Source organism: Eupeodes corollae, chromosome 1 (assembly GCF_945859685.1).
Source record: "Eupeodes corollae chromosome 1, idEupCoro1.1, whole genome shotgun sequence".
Classification (NCBI taxonomy): domain Eukaryota; kingdom Metazoa; phylum Arthropoda; class Insecta; order Diptera; family Syrphidae; genus Eupeodes; species Eupeodes corollae.
In genome coordinates this window covers 44,046,046-44,062,711 of record NC_079147.1, presented here as the reverse complement: position 1 = coordinate 44,062,711, position 16,666 = coordinate 44,046,046, and positions in this window count along the sequence as shown.

Genomic DNA, 16,666 nt, shown 5'->3' with positions numbered 1-16,666 from the left:
TCAGCTTAAGAACAAAAGCTGCGACTGTTTTGCACAAATGTCGAATCTGTGCTTCTTTATAGGTGTAACCTTGCAAGGTTACTTCAGCCATTAAAAGAAGCCTTCTTAAACAGAAGCCTTCGTAACATCCTAAGGATTTTCTGGTCCTTCATAGAGCATTCTGGTCTGTCCTAGGAACCTATAGACTCTATAATACGAAGGCTTAAGTGTCAATGGATTGGACATTACTTACTTACTTATTAAAGGTGGCGCTACAGTCCTGTGTGAATTAGGGCCTCACCCAACAAACTTCTCCATCTAGCTCGGTCCAAAGCTAGATGTCTCCGTTTCGTGCTCCAATTTGGGTGAGGTCACATTCCACTTGTGCGCGCCACCTGATCCGCGGTCTTTCTCTACTGTACTGTTCTGTGGGTGTAATTCGAAGACTTTCCGGGCCGGAGCATTGGTTTCCATGAGCTCTACGTGACCCAGCCATCTTAGTCGTTGGACTTTTATTGGCTAAGTCTACGTCGCTGTACAGCCCGTACAGCTCGTCATTCCATCTTCTCTTACACTCCCCTTCGATGCATACTGGACCGTAGATCACACGAAGAACTTTTCTCTCCAATTGACCGCTTTTATCATAGTCCTTGTTTCTGCACTCCTGCACAGGGTCTTATATAGCATCACTTTGGTCCCTCGAGAGAGGACTTTACCACTCAATTGCTTTCTTAGTCCAAAAAAGGTAAGCAAGAGTTATTCTGCGTTTGATCTCAGCTCTGGTGTTGTTTTCTGCGTTTACAGCGGAACCTAGGTAGACGAAGTCCTTGACTACCTCAAAGTTACGTCTGTGACGTTTTGACCAAGACGTCGGTATTGTATGTCACGCTGAGTTCTTCCGATTATGTCAATGTCATCAGCATATACCAGTAATTGGACATACTTTTGGAAGATAGTGCTTCTAGTGTTGACGTGTGAGCTCTGCACTATTCTTTCAAGCACGATGTAATAAAAATCACATGACAGCGCATCACCTTGTCTAAAACCTTTTTTGACATTGAAAGGTTCTGTTAAATCGTTTCCAACCTTTATGGAGCAGCGTGAATTCTCCATGGTCATCCTGTACAAACGGTCTAGTTTGGCATTGATGCCAAAACGAGACATGACTCTATACAGCTCGTCCTTGTAGATGCTGTCATATGCAGCCTTGAAATAGATGAAAAGATGGAGGGTGTCGATTTGGTGTTCTGGGGTTTTTTCCAGGATCTTTCGTAATGTGAATATTTGATCAACTGTGGGCTTTCCTGGTCTAAAACCACACTGATAAGGACCTATCAGGTTGTTGACGATGGGCTTTAGATGTTCACATATTACGGCAGAGAATATTTTATAGGCGATGTTAATTAGACTGATGTCTACTGAGAAAATAACAACTTTTTTTCAAAAGTTTCATAAAAAGTATCTTCAGCAGACAAATATTCTTAGAATAACATCAAAATTTGAGTTCGATTTTGTCTTTACGTTACTGTGGAATGCACCTTTCCAATAATTCCCAAAAACTTTTTCAAGCGTTAAGCTCATTAAACGTTCTGTAGATGTATGATATACTTTGTGTTAAGATTACTTTTAATATAAGAAGAAACCATTAGATGGTTCATCCTATATAGGGGTTGTTTATTTTTGTCGGAGGGTGTATTTAAAACTTAATGTTCCCGCCAAGAATTAAGCTGTATTATAAAGATAATGATTTGACATTATATTGTAAAAATTATTTCGGGGAAGTGGCAACCGCTGCTGGCACGTTTAAATTCCAGTCGAGAGGCCCAATCTTCGATCAGTTTTGTATTGTATTGTATGGAGGCGTACGTCAGAAATAATTCGCCGAAGATACCTCTTCAAAACATCAATCTTCGATTTATCTGTGAAGACAAGTTAAATATCACTTAACACCAGAACAAATAGTTTAGCGGTATACAGGCGACGCCACAAACCCAAAACGCGGGATGCTGCGTTCATACAAAATTTCCTTTAATAATTTGATGAGTCGTGCGAGTCAAAGCCATTATTTTAGCTAAAGATCTCAGGATTTACAAACTTAGTTCATGCATAAGTCTATGTATTATAAATTTGCAAACCAAATAAAGCAAGAATCAAGTGACAGCTGTCAAGAAGACCAGCTTCAAAAAAAGTATTGCCAGATTTAAAACCACAATTTATACATCTACCTTTAATTGTTGAGAAATGTGTTCTTTCTGTAACCTATATCTGGAAATGGTTCAGAGTTTAAAATGTTGGCCATTTTGTTTTGGTGACATCTGTCAAACAAAAGATTTGTTTATTATTCAGTTGCTTATGCCAAATCATCATTCAAAGTTGTAATACCATAATAATTAATATGATGTAACACCATAGTAATATGATATGAAAATTGACTCATGTAAATGTCCTATTATTTTTGTTTCGAAGTGTCAAAAAAGAATCCCAATTATCCGACCAAATAGATCGCTCGTTCTATCTTCCAATAGGATAGCTCGTTGTATTTAATTTAAGAAAATGAAATAACGACGGGCATTCTAAAAGTAGAAGACTAGAAGCAAAGTCAATTTTCATTCCTTCTCGTGTATTATTTTCCATTTTGTATAAAATAAGGAAATAATAAAGTTTTATAAAGACATTAAAAAGTTGGCAACACTTTTCAACTGGCGCCCATTTTGTACGTTTGTAGGTGATTTTTTTTTAAGGTTAGTTTGACATTTCATCAAAAGCACCAGTTATGGTTAATGCGTGAGACTGTCATGCTCAAAGTCTAATGTTCAATCCGTTCCTGTTCCACTTACGTTTTTATTTCACGGGTGCTGCCTCTTGTAATTGACAAAATTTTAAGAATAATTCTTTTTACGAAAAATAACTTTCTATAATTAGTAGGTTTGGATTCGTCACAAAACTATAGGTCTCCTCTATCACTAATATGACTTGCACACAGAAATGGTTAAGAGTCGTAAGCCACAAGGCACTAGACCTAATTTATTTGTGTATTTTTTGGCATTTTGTCCCAAATGGACAACAATCCATTGAAAACTAGGGCCTAGTGACTTACAATTCTCAACCTTTCCTGTGTGAGAGTGCTTTTGTCAGGGATGCAGAGGACCTACAGTTTTAAGCCGAATCCGAACGGCTAATTTCAGATGACATAGGCTGGGATCGAACCCAACATCATCATGCCACGGGTACTACGCTTTTGAGTATTAAACATTTATTTTACAAATGATGATTTGGAGTGGTGGTAAAGTCCTTATTTATAACGATGCTGACTAGAACGTAAGAGTTAAAGGTTATCGTAATATAGAGCCATGATCAGAATTGTTTGTTTATCAATTGAACAGCCATGATAACCGCAGCTTCATGTAACGAACACATTAATTGGGCTTCAAGATCATAGGATAGGAGGATATGTGAAGTCGCTATAGGTAATGCCAATAAGCCCAAAATGATTACTCACAACCTTTTGCCGTGTTCTTGCCAATACACGGCCACGAACTGTGCAAACACTCGTCAAAAATTGGACCTCCAGACTAGACTATGCTCGAGCGTCAAATTTAAATAATTGTATTTGCCTTATTCCGTTTTAACGTTATTGACGTTTATTTGACTTCTATACCGTATTCATTCTTTTAGAGGCATTACACAGAATCCAAAACTCATGATCTCAAATCAAATCGCATCACTACCTTTTATAACCAATAAAATCACAACAAAACTAAATTTTCTACTAATCATTCTATATTGATATACGAGTATGTAAAAGTCTACCCTGGTAAAAATACAAAACAAAACCAACAATCCCCATTTATTCAAGTCAAACAAAGTTGGAAAAGTTTTGTTTTTTTTGTTTCTTTTTTGTTTAATGGTAAAATTCCCAAATCAATTCAAAGGTCCTATTTAACTTGAAACGGTACATAAATATGTATATATAGGTTATAGGTTTGGTAGGTAGTTAGGTACTGTTGCTTCACCTTGTGGGCATTGATTTTCATTCAACTATTTGTTAAATACATTCCCGTTACCTAAACTAATCAAAGTTATTTACCCATCAATTCATCCTCGATACAAATCCCCAATCAATCAAAAACCCACCCTTTATAAACACACACACAGGATATAGTGAACTATCTCTTACTCCCTCTCTCTGTCTGTATATCAATGTATAATATCTACTCGTGTCTTATTTAACCCTTTTAGCCTACTTTTCTGTTTTATTTTACTGTGTTTTTCTTTTTTTTTTTGGTATGTTCTTAAGTCAACATGTCCTTTAATCTTACATGAGTGCCTGGGGGCTGAACAGAAAACAGAACAGAACAAAAAAGAAAATCCAAAGGCCTACCTCTTCCCCCATTAAACAACATCTCAGCTCAGTTAGCTATACCACAATCCTTCATCTGGAAACAGTTCGAATTGATTTACCCCCAACGACGCCCAAGCCCAGTCGAACTGACAGAGGGTATACTCGTAGATTTTCCCAGCCAAATGCCTAAACCCCGAGCACATCAGACAAGAAAAGTCCAAACCAAAATAGAATCTCAATGATGCGATGATGGGTAAATGTAGGTAGGCATAGTCTTATAACATAGGTACCGTTGTAGTTTGTATATAGTGAATTCTGACAGAAGCCCTAGCGAACCAAGCGACCGACCGACCATGTAGGTAAAACTGACTGTTTACAAAGCCGTATCAATGTTTACCAATTTTCCAAATTAGCTAAAACTAGCCTAAATATCCTGCAAATTATTTGATAAGAGTCCTGGAGGATTCGTGTGGAATCAATCAGCTTCCAATAACCCCTCCTTCCATTTGTTCAACACAGGCGTCCGCCATTAGCGGACAAGCGAATTTGTATACATAGAATATGGAACAGAGGCGGGGGTGCGTGTGTGTACATTCTTGCACCGTGCCACACTCTGCTTACTTACGTATACCTTCATGTAACCATGTCCCACGGGTTCCGAGTTGCCAACTGCTGCCGGTTACGCATATCCTCATGCATTAAACATTTTTAATCTCTCTTGGGAAATCGAATAGATTCGATATTCAATTGAATAAAATGTTCGTTGAATCGACGACGACGATGACGATGACGGTGACGTGAATTGGAATAGATTTTGGAAGCGTGAGCGGCGGCGGCGTCGTTAGAGTTGCAGTTGGTTAAAGTAAAGCTAAAGCTAAAGCGCGATGTTAGAGGAAATCGCTTTCGCTTTACCCCCGATGGAGCTACGGGCGACGACACACGGCGACCAAAACGACGCAGACGAGGTATTTTTTATTCATTCGACACTTTTTACTGCCATTATAGGGCTGGAGCGGCGACAGCGACGACGCTGATGCTGACGCCACGTCGCGTCGCACCACCCCATCTGCATCACACGCCATGTGAGTTTGTTTTACAGCTCTGTCTACATTGCCCCAAATGGAATTTCAGTGGTACAGAAACAGGCAAAAGGGCAGAGAAGCGACCATTATAGTCACTATAGTTTCAGCCTCAGCCTCAGCGTTCAGCAGCGACAGTGAGCCTGAGCGCTATACGCGATACGCCTAGGAGCTTGTGCTTGTGCTGTGTTAAACTCCCTGGCAAAAGGATTCGAAATTTCATTTTAATTTATTTTGACTAGATTTATGGTCGTGCACATTGGGGGCGCTGGCGTTGGGTTTAGAGGTTTCCATTCTGCAGCACGCAAGTGTAGGTACTGATAAAACTAGAACTGAGCACCAAGAACCGGGAACCTGCGAGCTCCTATAGATTGAGAACAACAAGAACATTGACAAGGACGATGGCAACGGACGGACGGCAACGTTAACAGGGGACGCAGAATCTGTGAACGAACGATGACGGTGGCGCGGCATGGCGCGGCGTGAAGCGGGTGACTACCGATGTACCGAATATATATATAGGAGGACAACCACGAATGGCAACGTTGCCGACAGCGAATATGCTAAGTGCTATAAGAGTGCTGTGCCGCAGAGAGACCGATACTGATATTGACATTTTGCCGCTTTTGTACAGCTATTCGGTTTGTGTGGGCCACGTGGTGGTGCAGACGGGTGCTGATGACAGTGATGGCGATGGTGATGGTGATGGCAACACAAAACTATAGGTTCCAGGAATATAGCAATGTAGGGATTTCGTCCTTCCATCAGTTGACATTGGTTAGTTGTGTGTAATGAGGAAAAAAGTTAAGTGTGTGGAACGATGCAGTGGAGCTGGTATAGAGCTAGTGGAGATGCAATGGCGATGCATTACGAGCGGAAAAGTGGCGTGATGGCAGCAACGCCCTGGTTATGTGCGGCTCAATGCCGTACATAGCTGGTAATAGTGCCGAGTGGGAGTGCTTTAATTAAGCTTTTTTTGAATTCGCAAAGTTGTAGTTAGGATGTGATTTGCATTAGCACCGTTGTACCGAACATCCTGGATGGATGGCTGATGACTCGATGGCATGGATGGCATTGGATGGAGCTGTATAGCTGGATGAAGACTGTTTTTTTTTCCCTTTTTGTTTTTCAATTTTATCTTCATGTAAAAGTTAGCAAAACGCTAGCTTGGACAAAAGAACATGGCATCAGGAAGTATTTAGAAGCAGTGCAGGTTCCTCGTTTTTCGTTCCTGGGATTTCCCTTTGCACACTCGAAATCATTTTGAAAGATTGGCTATTTTTAATTAATGCCTGAGTGAGTGCGTGAATAGGTCAATGGAATTTGTATGCATTAGGTACACAACATCATACCTAGGTCTAGTTGTTGTTGGTGTTGTTTTTGGTGTTCCTGATGCTAATGCAGGGAAATGTTAACCAGTGCGTGTGAGATAGGAATAATGAGCTTCAAATTTGTTGTACTAAGTTACCTATAGACTAAAAGTCTAAGGGATGAGGATAGAGAATCGATGCAGTGCGGTGTGGTTGTAGCGTGGTGTTCATGTTGACAGGAAGTTGAAACGAGGGTTGATATAAGTTAGCAGCCTTGTGGCGTCTAGGTATGTAGGTATAGAGCATGTGACATATTTAATTTCTTTTTAAATTGTGTTAAATTTAATATCATGCAGAAAAGTTGAAGTAACGTGTAGGTGCTTAGTAAGCTTTATATTACAAGCTTATTAATTATGACAAGGTTAAAATGACTGCACCCGGAGAGAGGACGCTTCAAGTTCGATTTATCATTAAGAAATCTTTTAATCGTTTCACTTAATTTCCAATCAATCATTAATTCTGCCGGGGACACACCTGTGTTGAATTAATGTTATTCCTATAGTCAAGTAAAAATGCATTTAAAACTATTTCGATCTTACTGCTGGAAATATTTTTATTATCTAAGGCCCGTTTCAAAGCGTTCTTAATCGTCTAAACGAAATTTTCAGCTTGACCGTTCGTTGCTGGGTTACCAACTGGCTTCGTTTTATGCTTGACTCCATTAATTTTTAAAAAATTCTCGAACTCCTGTGAAACAAAGGCTGTTCCGTTTTTGGATACCAAAACTTTTGGTACACCAAACCTTGCAAATATGGGTTTTAACTTTTCAATTGTTGCTCGACTTTGTACCCATATCCAAACACTCTGCCCACTTACTGTGGCTATCAACAACAACCATGAACCATTTCTTATAAATCGGACCCAAGAAATCAATATGAACCCGCACCCACGGTTCCTCAGGCCATTCCCAATTCAACATCGTTCCCTTTGGAGGATTACTTCTTGTAGATAGACAGGGTTCACAAGATTTAACCATTTGCTCTAGGTCGGCGTCTAATTTTGGCCACCAGCAGTATTCTCTCTACATTGCCTTCATTTTAGCAATTCCCATGTGAGTTTTGTGTAACTCTTTTAAAATGTATTCTTGCAACGCAAATAAATTAACAATCTGGTAGCCCCAAAACAAGCACCCGGCCTCCACGCACAATTCATTTCGTCTTAAATAGAAAGGACGGATTCGTTCATCAATTTTGTCATGTACCCAACCATTTTGTAAAAAGTTTTGAATGCTGACTTACACACTATCTTTTTCCGTCTCCCGCTCGACCTCTTCTATCGTAATGGGCTTTCTACCTATTTCTTTAACATACTCGTAATTAATGTAAAGATTTTCGGACACCGTTTGATCGTTTTCATCATCTTGATCTTGTGCACACGGAAAACGCGAAAAATAATCAGCCACATCTGCTTCCGACTTAACACATTCAATATCAAATGTATACCCATCCAAAACTAAAGCTATTCGTTGAAGGCGATTTGCAGCCATTATGGGAATACCTTGTTTAGAACCCAGTATGTGCATAAGAGGTCTATTGTCCGTAACCAACTTAAACTGTCTACCGTATAGGTATTGATGAAATTTGTTCACCCAAAAAAGTATGGCAATCGCTTCTATATCCAGTTGAGAGTATTTCGTTTCAGCCAAGGTTAACTTTCTAGATGCAAATTCCACAGGTCTTTCCAGCCCATTTTTGTAAACCTGATGTGACAGAACTGCACCTACAACAGGACTGGCGTCCACTGTTAACTTTAAGTTCAAAGATGGATCGAAATGCGCTAATGCTCTATCTGACATTATTCCATTTTTAATGTCTTCGACGGCTTTAGAATGCACACTAGTCCACTTAAACCCAACATTTTTCTTAAGAAGATCATAAAGTGGAGCACAGAGAGTAGAAATGTTTGGTAAGAACTTGCTATAAAAGTTAACAACTCCTAGAAACGACTGTACTTCTTTTGGATTATTTGGATTTTGAATTTCTTGAATAACTTTTAATTTATCTGAACAAGGGCGCAACCCGTCCTTGTCAATAACGTGTCCCAAGTACGTTACTGAATTAGCAAAAAAATCGACACTTATCCTTGTTTAACTTTAAATCAGCATCTTTTAGCACTGAAAGTACTTGATGAACCTTTTTATTTCTAGCCGTCATTATAATGTCATCTAAAGATATGGCAACCCTTCTATTCCCACTAACAACTTCTCCAAGGCCTTTTGAAACTCTGCTGGCGCCGGAGTCAATCCATACACCATTCTAGTATAACGAAAGAGACCTAGACTAGTAGAGATGGTAGTAATGTCTTTAGACTTCTCGTCTAACTCTAACTGTTGATATGCTAAGACCGTAAACTCTTCTCCACCATGAAGTTGGGAGAATATTTCCTCTGTTCGAGATATTGGATGTTTTGCCACCATCAATTGCGGATTAACGGTGACCTTGTAGTCGCCGCAAATTCTAACCTCACCAGATTTTTTTTAAATTGGCACAATGGAAGCTCCCCACTCACTATAATCAACCGGTTCTAAAATACCTAATTTAACGAGTTTATTAATTTCATCATTTACTTTTTCTTTTAACGCAAAGGGAATCGGGCGTGGCTTGAAAAATTTTGGCACGTTATTATCTTTCAATTTCAACGATACTGTAGTTTTATTAAATTTGCCTAGTTGCCCGTCAAACAGACTGCTAAATTTTTGAAAAATTTCTGAAATATCAGTTTTGCAATTGGTTTCAACATAATTAAGATTTTCAAATCTGATATTAAAAGTATTAAAAAAAATTTCTACCGAGCAATGGTGGACCACCATTATCCACGACAACAACGTCCACTGTTTCACATTTGTTCTTGTAGCACACCTTCATTGCACAAAAGCCAATCGGTGTAATTAATGTGCCGTTGTAATTACTAAAAACTGAATTCGTTTTTTCAAGCTTATGCCACAAAAATAGATCACAATAAGTTTGTAAAGAAATCGCTGATATTGATGCACCCGTATCTATTTCCATGACTAAAGGAATACCATTCATCCAAACTTTGACTTTAATTGGTTCACTTTTACCCAAATTCGAAAAAATATTATAAAGGGTGATTTTTTTGAGGTTAGGATTTTCATGCATTAGTATTTGACAGATCACGCGGGATTTCAGACATGGTGTCAAAGAGAAAGATGCTCAGTATGCTTTGACATTTCATCATGAATAGACTTACCAACGAGCAACGCTTGCAAATCATTGAATTTTATTACCAAAATCAGTGTTCGGTTCGAAATGTGTTTCGCGCTTTACGTCCGATTTATGGTCTACATAATCGACCAAGTGAGCAAACAATTAATTCGATTGTGACCGCCTTAAGTTTACTTTATTGGACATTAAACCAACCACACGAATGCGTACAGTGCGTACAGAAGAGAATATTGGGTCAGTTTCTGAGAGTGTTGCTGAAGACCGTGAAATGTCGATTCGTCGCCGTTCGCAGCAATTGGGTTTGTGTTATTCGACCACATGGAAGATTTTACGCAAAGATCTTGGTGTAAAACCGTATAAAATACAGCTCGTGCAAGAACTGAAGCCGAACGATCTGCCACAACGTCGAATTTTCAGTGAATGGGCCCTAGAAAAGTTGGCAGAAAATCCGCTTTTTTGTCGACAAATTTTGTTCAGCGATGAGGCTCATTTCTGGTTGAATGGCTACGTAAATAAGCAAAATTGCCGCATTTGGAGTGAAGAGTAACCAGAAACCGTTCAAGAACTGCCCATGCATCCCGAAAAATGCACTGTTTGGTGTGGTTTGTACGCTGGTGGAATCATTGGACCGTATTTTTCAAAGATGCTGTTGGACGCAACGTTACGGTGAATGGCGATCGCTATCGTTCAATGCTAACAAACTTTTTGTTGCCAAAAATGTAAGAACTGAACTTGGTTGACATGTGGTTTCAACAAGATGGCGCTACATGCCACACAGCTCTCGATTCTATGGCCATTTTGAGGGAAAACTTCGGAGAACAATTCATCTCAAGGAATGGACCGGTAAGTTGGCCACCAAGATCATGCGATTTGACGCCTTTAGACTATTTTTTGTGGGGCTACGTCAAGTCTAAAGTCTACACAAATAAGCCAGCAACTATTCCAGCTTTGGAAGACAACATTTTTGAAGAAATTCTGGCTATTCCGGCCGAAATGCTCGAAAAAGTTATCCAAAATTGGACTTTCCGAATGGACCACCTAAGACGCAGCCGCCGTCAACATTTAAATGAAATTATCTTCAAAAAGTAAATGTCATGGACCAATCTAACGTTTCAAACAAATAATCGATGAGATTTTGCAAATTTTATGCGTTTTTTTTTTTTTTAAGTTCTCAAGCTCTTAAAAAATCACCGTTTACAAGGATAAATCAAAGTTATTAATATATTTTAAATCATTTTTAAAATAATTAGTTTTACTTGGACACATTTTTTTCCAGGTGTCCGCGCTTCTTACATACTTTACATCTATTTATAATTTTTATAACGACATGTGTTTTCTGTGTGGCTCGATGAACCGCAAACTTTACATTTACTGCTGCTACTACTACCTTGTTGTTGCTGCTCTCTCTGCTGCTGTACCGTCGCTTTCGTTGTTTGATTACTGTGATTTTTTTGTTTCTTATGCCCAGTTGCATAAATTCCCTCAGAACCAGGCTCTTGCTTTACATTGACATCATATTAATGCCTTACACACTCCACCGTATTCGCCACTTCCTAGGCTCTACCAAATGTCAAAGTCGACACATTTTCTAAAAACAGCTTGTCTTTAGCTGTCCCTTGCTCCAGCCCCATCACGAATTTATCTCTGACCGCTGTATCGAGTTCCGTTTTAAACTCACAACAAACATAAAGTGCTCTCACCCGCGCAGCCTACTGATTTATACTCTCTGAATATTCTTTTTGCGCTGAGTAGAATTTGAACCTTTCAGCAAATCCCGATACCGTTGGTTGGAAATGCTTGATCAATGCCGCCCTAACTGTTAATATGTTGCATCATCGATTTTTACTGGATGAACCAAGTTAATAAGCAATTTATATGACAATTCAGACAAAGCATTAATCAAAATTGCTTTTTTCTACGCCGCTACTGTGACATCATTTGCCACAAAAAAAAACTGTTCTAATTGGATCTTAAACACGTTCCAATCATTTTGTTGAAAATCAAATTTCTAGACAGATCTGATAATAGAGTTCGACATTATAGGTACCTATACAATTTTGTATAGCTTCGCAATGAGTCTTAAAAAAAATACTTAAAAATACGATTTACACTATATGGTATATCTATTTTTTTTATCACTCGTCGGCACTGTAAGGAATTAAACACACGCTTAATAAGTTGCAAATCGCATTTTCTTTTCAAAATCTTAGGAAGGAAGTTAGCAATTGTAAATTAATATAAAAGGTCTCCACCGTTTAAATTTTTGTATGTCAGGTTTTAAATTTTGTTTATACAATAAAAATGCAAAATTCTAGATTTAATAGTGAAGTGCTTATTCGTTTAGAAGATAAATAATTTGGCGTCCTCGGTCCTAAACTTCTGTCCAAAAATAGAGATTGTTTGTATGGAAACCCAGAAAAGAGTGTTTAAGACTATTTTGATCCTCTTGTTTCATTTTTGTAATACTCCAACTTTAATCGTCCACAACTGAATAGTGAGATTTTGCTGAGATAGCTCCGTGGTGAAAGATTTTTAACTTCCCATAGGGAGTTATTGTAATGGGTCTGATTTGTCAATTGACAATTTTGAAATTTCTCGACATTTCAAGGTCCCTAGAGTTAGAGACATGCCTGGGCGTGCGTGTGTACGTACGTTCACGACGTTTTTTTCGTCGTCCAAAGCTCAAAAACTAGTAGAGATATCGACTTCAAATAAATTTTGATATACAGATAATAATGCAGAAAATTGCAGTATAAAATTATTTAAAAAAAGAGGCTGGGATGCGACCCACACTGATAACTTCCCATCCCGTCTGTCGATTTGTCTTGCTTAAAAGTTTGTCTATATGTACTAGTATCAATTTTACCAAATTTGCGTACTATTTTTATAGATTTTATTTTTTATGAAAAACGGACTGTTGGATTTTTATATAAAAATCACTGAATATCGAAAACAATATTTTCTGTGAAATAAAATAAGTTTGAAGCCAATATTTTGAATTTTTGAAAAGCTATTTAGTATTGTTTTTTTTAGAGTTTTATTTTTTTGTTAAAAAACCGTCAATTTGATTTTCTTCAAAATTCTATCGAATCTTGAAAACAATATTTTCTATAAGATAAATTAGTTTGAAGCCAATATTTTATAGTTTTGAAAAGATATTTGAGTCGAAAATCAATTTTTACGAACTTTTATAAATTTTTTTTAAGGTTTTTATTTTTTGTAAAAAAACTGTCAATTCGATTTTTCTCAACATCTTTTAGAATGCTTAAAACAATTTTCCTATAAGATAAAATAAGTTCGAAGTCTAACTTTAAAGTTTTTAAAAAGATATTTGAATCCATATTCAATTTTTACCAACTTTTGTTAATTTTTGTTCGGTTTTTAATTTTTTATAAAAAAACTGTCAATTCGATTTTGTTCAAAATTTTACTGAATGTTGACAACAATATTTTTTGAAAGATAAAAGTAAATTAAAGCCAATATCTCAAAGTTTTGAAAAGATATTTGAGTCGAAAATTAATTTTTACCAACTTTTATTAATTTTTTTTTTTAGGTTTTTATATTTTGTAAAAAAAACTGTCAATTCGATTTTCTTCAAAATTTTACTGAATGGTGAAAACAATATTTCTTATAAGATAATATAAGTTTGAAGCCTAAATTTAAAGCTTTTGAAAAGATATTTGAATCGATATTTAATTTTTACGAACTTTGAGTAATGTTTTTTTTAGATTTTTATTTTTTATAAAAAAAACTGTAAATTCGATTTTTCTCAAAATTTTATCAGATTTCAAAAACATTATTCTTCGTTGCTCAAAATTGTTTTGGAGATGAAATCATATGTAAGTCGTTAAATTTAGGAGGTGACAAATTTTTTTTTCAGTTTTTTTGATTTAGAAAAAAAACCGTTAGATAGATTTTTTTCAAAAAATATATTTCTTTGAGATCACGTTTTATTTTACTATATAAAATTAAATTCAAGTCTCTAGCGTTTTTGGTTCATAAGATATTTAGGGTTAACCAAAATTTTCACCTTTTTTTTAAAATGCTATGGTAAAAAAACCACCCACGCAATTTTCTTGAGAGCCCTTTCTGCATCTTTCTGTCTTATACTCTGTATAACAAAATTTATTTGGAGTCGATATCTCTTCTGGTTCTTGAGCTATGGACAACGAAAAAAACGTCGCGAACGTAGGGACGTACGGACGTACAGACGTACGGACTTACGGACGTACGGACGTACGGACGTACGGACGTACGGACGTACGTACACACGCACGCACAGACATCTTTCTAAAAAGCTTTTATTTCGACTCTAGGGACCTTGAAACGTCGAGAAATGTCAAAATTTTCAATTTGACAAATCGGACCCATTACAATAACTTCCTATGGAAAGTTAAAAAGATGATAATTTTGGTTAACCCTAAATATCTCACGAACCAAAAATGCTAGAGACTTAAATTAAATTGTATATAATATATTGTAACGTGATACCAAAAACAAGTATATTAAAAAAAAATCCAAATAACGAATTTTTACAAAATCAAAAAAACTTGAAAAAAAAATTGTCACTTCGAAAATTTTACAAAAAAAAAAATGATTTCATCTCCAAAACATTTTTGTGCAACGAAAAATAACGTTTTTAACATCTGGTAACTTTTTTGAGCAAAACCAAATTGACAATTTTTTTGTATAAAAAATAAAAACCTACAAAATTTCTTATCAAATATCTTTCAAACTTATTTCATCGTATATGAATTAATAAAAGTAGGTAAAAATTGATTTTCGACTCAAATATCTTTCAAAACTTTGAGATATTTTCTTTAAACTGCTCTTGCCTTTTTAAAAATGTTGTTGTCATCATTCAGTAAAATTTTGAGAAAAATCTATTTGACAGTTCATTTACAAAAAATAAAAACCTAAAAATAAAATTAATAAAAGTTGGTGAAGGTTGAGTTTGGATTCAAATATATTTTTTAAAATTTTGAGATATTGACTTCAAACTTCTTTTATCTTTTAAAAAATATTGTTGTCAACATTCAGTAAAATTTTGAGAAAAATTTAGTTTACACTTTTTTTTGCAAAAAATAAGAACCTAAAAAACGATACTAAAACTTGGTAAAAATTTACTTTCGAATTATTTTTCGAAAACTATTATTTTCGGTATTCAGTAGTTTTGTTTATAAAAATGCAACAGTCCGTTTTTCATAAAAAAAAAATAAAATCTACAAGAAATAGTATCCAAATTTGGTAAAAATTGTTGTTCGGTTATTAATATCTCTCAATTAAATTTAATTCATCCCATTTGCAAAAATTAAAGAAATGTTACTAAAATTGGTAAAAATTTGTTTTCGACTAAAATTTAACAAAACTAGTTTTTCAAACTAATTTATTTCTTGATATGAAAAATATTGTTGGTAATTTTGAAATTTTCAAGAATAATTCAACTGACATCTTTTTTAACCCAACCCTACAATTTTTTTAGCTAGAGAAATTGACAAACAGGATGGGAAGTTATCAGTGTAGGTCGCATCCCAGCTTTTTTTTAATTTGTGTAATATTCCAAATTTAATTTGTCATTTAACGACGGGAAAATCGTTAACAACTGAAGATTGAGATTATGCTGAGATTGCTCCGTTGTGAAAGATGCAGAACAATCTTTTTACTGAAACAATGATCAAGAAGCCAATCTTTTCACTTCTATGTTTTATCATAGGAATGGAAGTGATATCAAACATGAAAGTAATGATTTTCGATGATTTAAAGCGCGACACTGCCTCGTTGTTTGCATTTCAAAAGCTCCTTAAAATGCATTTAACTGTGTAAACCTTCTCAACTACAAAGAATACTTTTTGGGGAAGATATCGAAATGCATTTCCATGCTAATTCTCATTGAAAAGTCCAATCCTGCAGATGCCTTTAGAATAAATTATATAAGATGTGGCGCAACAGTCCGTAAAGAACCAGGTCCTAGTGACTTACAACTCTCAACCATTCCTGTGTGCGAGTAATGTTTTCAGGAATGGAGGGGACCTACAGTTTATATGCCGAATCCAAACGGCTAATTCGAGAAGCACTTTTTCATGAAAAGAGTTACTCTTGGAGAATTTGTCAAATCCTCGCAAGAGGCAGTACCCGTGAAAAGACTTTTGGTGGCATAGGCAGGGATCGAACCCAAGACCTCTGGCATGACAGTCCAACGCACTAACCATCATGCCACGGGTACTACCAAAAATATTTGGTTACCATTAAACGGTAGCGATCCCCTTTCAGAGTAACGTGCCGCTCTTGATCATCACGGAAAAAGTAAGGCCCATAAAGCACACCAAACCGCAATTTTTTTCGGAATGCAATGATGACTCATGGAGTACGTGTAGATTTGCTGCCTGACAAATACCACATATTTTGTTTATTGACGAAACCATTCAGCCAGAAATGAGCCTCATCGCTGAAGATGATCCGAATCATTTTCAAATTGTCGCTAAGCCCAATTCACGAACATACGGCGCTTCTAGTGGTCAAGCGGCTTCAGATCTTGCGTCAATTTAATCATAAGATAAGATGTAAGCTACGATCTTTTTTCAAAATTCGCCATAGTCACTGGCAGGAAAACATTTTGTTGACAACAGTTGTTGACCTACTAGGACGATTAAAACGACCATAAATTAGACGTAGCGCTCTTAACATTGAGGCCACTGACTCCGAATTTCTGTA